Raw genomic sequence first — 9,028 nt, 5'->3', positions numbered from 1 at the left:
CTTTGAAAAGATTAACAAAATTGACAAACCCTTGGCTAGACTTACTAAGATAAAAAGAGAGAAGACACTGATTAACAAAATCAGAAACGTAAAAGGGGAAGTTATCACGGACACCACAGAAATACAAAGGATCATCCAAGAATACTATGAAGGACTATATGCCACCAAATTCAACAACCTAGAAGAAATGGACAAGTTCTTAGAAACATATAGCCTTCCAAGGCTGAACCATGAAGAACTGGAAAATCTAAACAGACCGATCACCAGTAACGAAATTGAATCAGTCATCCAAAACCTTCCCAAAAGCAAAAGTCCGGGACCAGATGGCTTCACTAGTGAATTCTACCAAACCTTCAAAGAGGATCTAATACCAATTCTGCACAAACTCTTCCAAAAAATTGAAGAAGAGACAGTACTCCCTAACTCATTTTATGAGGCCAACATTACCCTGATACCAAAACCTGGTAAGGACAGCACAAAAAAAGAAAACTACAGACCAATATCTCTAATGAATACCGATGCAAAAATCCTAAATAAAATTCTAGCAAATCGAATACAACAATGCATTAAAAAGATTATTCATCACGACCAAGTGGGGTTCATCCCCGGGGCACAAGGATGGTTCAACATACGCAAATCCATCAATGTGATACATCACATAAACAAAATAAAGGACAAAAATCATATGATTATATCAATTGATGCAGAAAAAGCATTTGACAAGATACAACATCCATTTATGATTAAAACACTTAATAAAATGGGTATAGAAGGAAAATACCTTAACATAATAAAGGCCATATATGACAAGCCCTCTGCTAATCTCATAATTAATGGAGAAAAACTGAAGCCCTTTGCTCTACGTTCAGGAACACGACAGGGATGTCCCCTATCACCTCTGCTTTTCAACATAGTGTTGGAAGTCCTTGCCAGAGCAATCAGGCAAGAGAAAGAAATAAAAGGCATCCAAATTGGGAATGAAGAAGTTAAATTATCACTCTTTGCAGATGACATGATGCTATATATAGAAAACCCTAAAGACTCCACCAAAAAGCTATTAGAAACAATCAACGAATACAGTAAAGTTGCCGGCTACAAAATCAATGCACAAAAGTCCATTGCCTTCCTATATACTAACAATGAAATCTCAGAAAAAGAAATCCAAAAAACAATTCCTTTTGCAATTGCAGCAAAAAGAATAAAATACCTAGGAATAAACTTAACCAAGGATGTGAAAGACCTATATGCTGAAAACTATAAGACATTTTTGAAAGAAATTGAAGAAGACACAAAGAAATGGAAAGACATTCCGTGCTCATGGATTGGAAGAATCAACATAGTTAAAATGGCCATATTACCCAAAGCAATATACAGATTCAATGCAATCCCCATCAAAATCCCAATGGCATATTTTAAAGAAATAGAACAAAAAATCATCAGATTTGTTTGGAACCACAAAAGACCCCGAATAGCCAAAGCAATCTTAAGGAAAAAGAACAATAATGGAGGTATCACACTTCCTGACTTTGGCTTGTACTACAGGGCTACAATAATCAAAACAGCATGGTATTGGCAGAAAAACAGACACATAGACCAATGGAATAGAATTGAGAACCCAGAAATAAAACCACATAAATATGGACAGATAATTTTTGACAAAGAAGCTAAAAACATACAATGGAGCAAAGACAGCCTCTTCAATAAATGGTGCTGGGAGAATTGGATAGCCACGTGCAAAAGAATGAAACTGGACTGCTATTTGTCACCATGTACCAAAGTTAATTCAAAATGGATCAAAGACTTAAGCATAAGACCTGACACAATAAACTGCATAGAAGAAAACATAGGTACTAAACTTATGGACCTTGGGTTCAAAGAGCATTTTATGAACTTGACTCCAAAGGCAATGGAAGTAAAAGCTAAAATAAACGAATGGGACTATATGAAACTTAAAAGCTTCTGCACAGCAAAAGAAACCATTGACAAAATAAAGAGGCCACCAACTGAATGGGAGAAGATTTTTGCAAACAGTGCCTCCGATAAGGGGCTAGTATCCAGAATATACAAGGAACACATGCAACTCAACAACAAAAAACCAAACAACCCAATTGAAAAATGGGCAGAGGACTTGAAGAAACATTTCTCCAAAGAGGACATACAAATGGCAAATAGACATATGAAAAAATGCTCAACATCACTAATCATCAGAGAAATGCAAATCAAAACCACAATGAGATATCACCTCACCCCAGTCAGAATGGCTATCATCAACAAGACAAACAATAACAAATGTTGGAGAGGCTGTGGAGAAAAAGGAACCCTCATACACTGTTGGTGGGAATGCAGACTGGTGCAGCCGTTATGGAAGGCAGTGTGGAGGTTTCTCAAAGAATTACGAATAGAATTGCCATATGACCCAGCAATCCCTCTTCTGGGTATCTACCCAAAAAATCTGAAAACATTTAGAGATAAAGACACGTGTGCTCCAATGTTCATTGCAGCTTTGTTTACGGTGGCCAAGACATGGAAACAACCAAAATGTCCTTCGATAGATGAATGGATAAAGAAGTTGTGGTATATATACACAATGGAATACTATTCGGCAGTAAGAAAAGATGATATAGGAACATTTGTGACAACATGGATGGATCTTGAGAGAGTAATGCTGAGCGAAACAAGTCAGACAGAAAAAGCAGAGAACCATGTGATTTCACTGATATGTGGTATATAAACCAAGAACAACAAAAGAACAAGACAAACAAATGAGAAACAGAAACTCATAGACACAGACAATAGTTTAGTGGTTGCCAGAGGGTAAGGGGGGCGGGGGGTGGGGGGTGGGAGATGAGGGTAAGGGGGATCGAATATATGGTGATGGAAAGAGAACTGACTCTGGGTGGTGAACACACAATGGGATTTATAGATGATGTAATACAGAATTGTACACCTGAAATCTATGTAATTTTACTAACAATTGTCACCCCAATAAATTTAATTAAAAAAAAAAAAAAGAAACTTAGGTAAGAACAATGGGACTCCGACATTTTAGCCTGGAGTTGATCCATCTACCCCCGACCTACGCCTCTCCCCTTCTCTCCCAGTTCCCATCTGATAGTTCCATCCTTGCAGGAAAGGCCATGAAAACCAGTAGCTTCACCAGCATAGGGAGCTGACTTGGTTAAAAGCAGAAGGTAGAAAACCCCCATGCCCTGGGCCGTGTTAGAAATAGTAGTGATCCAAGTTCCAAACAAATGAGAAAGGGTAATGTCACAGTTAGCCTGAGATTGGGACAAATAACAGACTGTCTGACTAGCCAGAAATGTAGCAGAAAGATCCATGGAAGCAGACAGTTATAATGGCCTCAATAATCTCTGACATACTTGGCAGCCTGGAAAGCTGCTACACACATCTACAAGGCTATGTACATGCACAGCAAAGAACAGAGAGAAGGGGGAAAAAAATGTTTTTGAAGAATTAATGGCTCAAAATTTCCTAAATCTGATGAAAAACATTAACCTATCCATCTAAGAAGCTTAATGAACGATATTATAACATGTATGCTCTACTCAGACCTAAGCCATGTAGTAAATCATAATTACCTTTTCTTTCTGCACAACTTTTAGTTTTCCTGGTGTTAGTAATGCTCTTTTTCTTGTTTGCCTAGAATATTCTATGTACTTATTATTAATTCAACCCCAAAATCTCTACCCCTTGTTTAAATCTCTTCTAGTTCAGTTGCCCAAGTGGTTTACAGATTTCATCTTCTTGAGATACTGCCTGCTAGAGCTTTTGTCCTGCCCCAATGAATGGCTGCTCTCCAGGCCTGGTGGATGGCTGTCTTCCTGGGTCTCTCTTTCCATTGCTTACCTGAGGAGTCCCTTCCCTTTTTTCTTATGTTAGATCTCCTGTTCCTGTCTCTCCTTATGTTCCTCTTACTTGATTTACTCTCTTGTTTTGGTGCAACACATTCTCCTATAATTGTCCAAGAAAAGCTGCATAAGAAGTAAAATTTGTGAGACCTGGCATATCTGAAAATGTCTTTATTCTGTCCTCATACTTGATTGAGAATTTGGTTGGGTATAGAATTCTAGATTGGAAATACTTTTCCTTCAGAACTTAAAGTCATCATCTCATTGATCTTTTAGCTTCCAGTGCAGCTATTAAAAGTTCAAAGCCATTCTGATTCTTTATCCTTTACGTGAGACTTGTGGGATTTTGCCTTTGTCTTCAGTGTGCTAAAGTTTCTCGTCTTGGTCTGGGTATATTTTTGTTTTTCCTTTTGCATTAACATTGAGCGTATCCTTTCAATTTATAATCTCATCGTTCAATTCATGAGTTTATTTTCTCCCATTTCTCTGTCCTCTCTTTGTGTAATATCTGTTGCTTGGATATGGGGTCTCCTGGACTAAGACTCTAATTTTCCAATATTTTATCTTTCATTTTTCATGTCCTTGACTTTTTGTTCTATTTTCTTACAAGTTTCCTCAAGTTTATCTTCTAATCCTTTTCTCTAGTTTTTCATTATGTTATCTTTTTTTTTTATTTCTAAGAGCTTTGTTGTTGTTCTCTGTTCTGTTTTTAATGGCATTCTGGTTTTGTTTCATGCTTATAGTATTTCCTATATTCTCTCTGAGGATATTAATTATATTTTGAAAGATTTAAGCTCCCTGCACAATTCCTATATATCCAAGTTTTGTTGATTTTATTTTTTTCTGTTTGTGGTTTTGGCCTCCATCTTTCATGTTAGAGACGTTTCCTCAGCATTCTGGTTATTTGTTTGTTTGTTTATATTTAAGGGTAGAGACTGAAAAGCTGATTAGAACCTTTCTGCATAACGTTGAGGGTTGTCAAGTCTCAGTGTCCTATGTTGGGCGCTTTTGTTTGCGGAACTACTAATGTTAATATCATTATGTCTTGGTGCTGGTCAGAGTCCCTAGAAAAGATTCTTCAAATATCCTTCTGGAGGATCAAATCCTGGCCACAATTATTCTAGCATCTCATCTCTTTGTTTTCGGTATAGTACTCATGACTTTGGGTGGACCTGCTCTCTCCAGTCTGGACATTCTCCAGATAATTAGTCTGCAATCTCCGCCAGGATTGGCAGGGTAAGTCCTTTGGCTCCTAGAGTGACAAAGAGAATCAAGTGCTCTGCAAACAGCTTTCAGGAAATCCTTCTCAGTTTAGCTCCCTCTTCATCCTCATTCCCACTTCCCGTGATTTGGGGATTTAGCAATGTATACTGGGCTATTTCTTGCTTTCCTCAATTAATAGCTTCAAATTTAAATTTCTTCTACTTGCTAAGTCACTTTACCACTCATTCTTCTGATTTCTAGATGATCAAATTTTATTGCTTTACTTCCTCTCCCATACTCCCATCTTTATAGTTTTACACATCACTGTATTTTTAGAGATTTTTGACAGGGATTGGAATTAGAGTAAATGTTCGATTAATCTTCTCTTTCAGAGTATCTGAGTGATAACCCAAAACTATAGTACAAGTCACTCAGATATATAAACAAAGGTATCACCTTCTAAAACCTATCAGGACTTTATGAGAGTAGTGATTGTCTGTAAAATAAGCTATGAAGAAATAGAGAAAATCTGAAAGATACAGAGTAAAAATTTAAAGAACTAGAGCACATGGCAACAAGGCTAAAACAAGTAAAACCATTTAAAATACCAAAGGGGACTTGAAGGAAAGTTTTTAATTTTTTCATAGGCATGAGGTCTCAGAGCAGGAGAGCAGGAATGTGAAGACATGAAGCTTGAAAATACCACTAAAATTTTCCCTGTGCTTAATTTTTAGCATCTGTAAAATGCGATTCTAGTAGCTCCCCCCCTTACTATAAGGGTTCAGTGAGAAAATACATCTCAAACCACTCCCAGGGTCCCTACGGCCCCTTTCAAACCCAACATTCTGAGCCTATGACCCTGTACATGGATCTTAATGCAATTTGAAGAATTGGGTGGGATGGTAAAATGTCCTTTTAAAGCCTATCAAAACAATTGACAGTATCTTTCTAAGACAATGGGTATTTTTTTCTCCTGAATGTAGGATAATGGGATACGTGACTTTGATTCTGTGAACCTAGGCATCACATCCCAAAACATTACTCAGGGGCATAACTAAAATTTGCAAAATTAAACAATTATAATAACTGTTTTAATATTCTTTTCTGTTAACTTTAATATTTGTGTCAATTGTGGGTGAGTCTGTATTAATTGATTTTCTTCCTCAATATCGGTCATATTTTTTTGCTTGTCTATGTACCTGGTAATCTTCAACTGGATGCCAGACATTGTCAAGTTTTCCTTGTTGTGTGCTGGATATATTTGTGTTACTGTAAGTATTCTTGAGCATTGTTCTGGGATACAGTTAAGTTCTTGGAGACAATTTGGTCCTCTTGAGTTTTGCTTGTAAGGTTTGTTAAGCAGAACCACAGTCATGTTTAGCCTGAAGGTAATTATTTCCTACTAGAGGGCGAGACCCTTCAGAATAATCCACCAGTGCCTGGAGAGTTGTGGGGGTTTCCAGCCTGGCTATTCCCAGCCCTGGGCACTGTGCACTGTCTCCCCTTATTCATCCCCCAACTTCATGTAGTTTCCTTACATGCATACATTGATCCATATTCTCCTGAATACTTGAAGGGGATCCTCTACAGATTTCTGGATTCTTTCTCCTCTCCACAGATTTAGTGACTTTAAACAACATGGATTTTCTCTCTTTTAGTTCTGGAAGTCAGAAGTCTGAAACCAGTCTCCCTTGACTTTATCAAGATGTTTGCAGGTCTAATTTTTTCTGGAGACACTAGAGGAAAATCCATTTTCTTATCTTTTCCAGCTTCTAGAGGCCACTTGCATTCCTTGGCCCCTTCTTCCCATCACTCCAACCTCTTGCTTCCATCATCACTTCTCCTACTCCTGACTCCGACCCTCTCACTTGCAATTATATTGGGCCTATCTGAATAATCCAGAATATCCTCCCTCTCTCAAGATTCATAATAACATCTGCAAAGTCCATTTTACCACAGAAGTTAACACAGTCACAGGTTCAGGGCATTAGGACATGGACATCTGTGGTGTGCGTGTGTGTGTGCGTGTGTGCGTGCGTGCGTGCGTGTGTGTGTGTAGGGGCAGGGGGGACAGTATTATTCATCCTGCCACAACCATTAACAGCACTTTTGTCTAGGAAGTAGATGAATCTGCCATGTTTGTAAGAGCACAGAGAGCCATTAGAAAGAAAACAAGTTTGCTGTCAGCCCATCCAAGCAGACGCGGCATCCAGAGGGTGGTGTGAATCACATCTTTGTGTTTTCCTTCAGTCCCTATAGAGTTTATCTCACCCTCTAGCTCTGAACTCCTCCACCAAGTTCCCTGCTCCTTTCCTCTTTGCTACCCCTCCCAATTCTGGCAACTCAAGCTTGTTCCTGTCTCCAATTGGGATCTGCTAAAACTGACCACTCCGCACAGCATAACTTTGGTAGTTCTACTAAAGTTACTGTGACTTCAACATAAGGACAAAAAGGGGAAGAGGCGGTGAAAAGAACACTACAACTCCATCTTTCCACATACGGGACTTTCACTGTCTACGGTCTACATTTCTATATTTACTTATATTATAGTTATAATAGCTTTTATTTTATAAAATATAGTGCAAATCAAAATAGTAAAGATTACCTGCAACAAATGCTTCAAGTATTTCAGTATCTAAAGGATTAATATCTATAATAAGTAAAGAAGAAAAATAATTACCAGTAAACACACAAAAACTTCAACCACTTTAGTATTCAAAGAAATCTAAAATCTATATACATGTCAGTGCAGCTGGAGGGACTAAGCCAATAAGCATGTGTACAGAGCTGGCAGGAGCGCAGTGCTGCAAGCTTCCTGGAAAGGAATATGGATCAAATGCCTTAAAATGTAAGTATCCTTGTATCTAGAAATTCAATTTCTATGAATGTTATTCTTAAGGAAAATAATATCATTACAAGCTCAAAGAGTTGTAGCCACCATGGTTCATTGCATTTTTGTTTGTAACAGCAAAAATACTGTCAACAAACTACATGCCACATAACAGGGAATCGGTTAAATCATTTATGATATATCATACAATGAAATATTTTTTTCAGCCATTAAATGTAAGAGCATATTTATTTAATGAAATGGGGTTTAAAAAATGAGAGAGAGAGAGAGAGAGAGAGAGAGAGAGAGAGAGAGAGAGAGAGAGAGGATGCAGAAAGGCTAAAAACATACAAATAAAATTTTTAACAGTGGTTTCCCCTGAGAATAAAACCAGGGATTGGGGGTGGCAGTCAAAGATAACTGTAACTTTATCTGTATTATCTGAACTTTTCTAATAAGACCGCATTCATGAATCTATTATTAAAATTATTGAGTCAATTCGAGAAAGAAGAAGATCTATACAGTATGATCCTACGTCTGTTTGAAAATATTTTGAAGGAAAGAAGTGTGGATAATGTATATCTCCTTTTTCTTATCTATATAGTCTAATTCCCTAGCCATAGAATAATATTTTTTTATTCTATTTAACTTCCACCTACTTAAAAATATTTCTAAAAGACTCAATGTATCATCTGCTGTGTGGAGCACCAAGGATGTATGAATTCTAGCACCTCTGACTTCCTGTTGGAGTGATGTCTAAGGGATGATGAACTCCTGAAGGCCAGAGGCAGTCTTATGCATCTTTGAATCCTCATGGCCTTGGGCCATAGCTGACATCCAGAAGGTACACGATGCCTGTGTTTGAAAGGAGCAGTAAGATGCATAGGGAGTGCAGAGAGTAGAGAGAAAGGAGTCATGTCCTGTTCCCCTTGGAGCAGCATTTCCATGAAAGGGAACTGAGGACAAAAGGGACAATCAGGAGGTCCTAGCTGGTGATGAAAAGCCTTGGACCTCAGTCTCCTTCTGTGTGAAATGGCAAGAGCAATGCTGATTGTAGGAGTGTCCTGAGCCCACACGGAACACTCACTGGGTGCTATGGGTGGACATCCATTGGGTGCTATGGGTG

This window comes from Rhinolophus sinicus, chromosome 16 (genome assembly GCF_057876585.1).
Source record: "Rhinolophus sinicus isolate RSI-liver-muscle chromosome 16, RSI-T2T, whole genome shotgun sequence".
In the NCBI taxonomy this organism is placed as follows: Eukaryota; Metazoa; Chordata; class Mammalia; order Chiroptera; family Rhinolophidae; genus Rhinolophus; species Rhinolophus sinicus.
Note: the sequence above shows the minus strand (reverse complement) of the source record.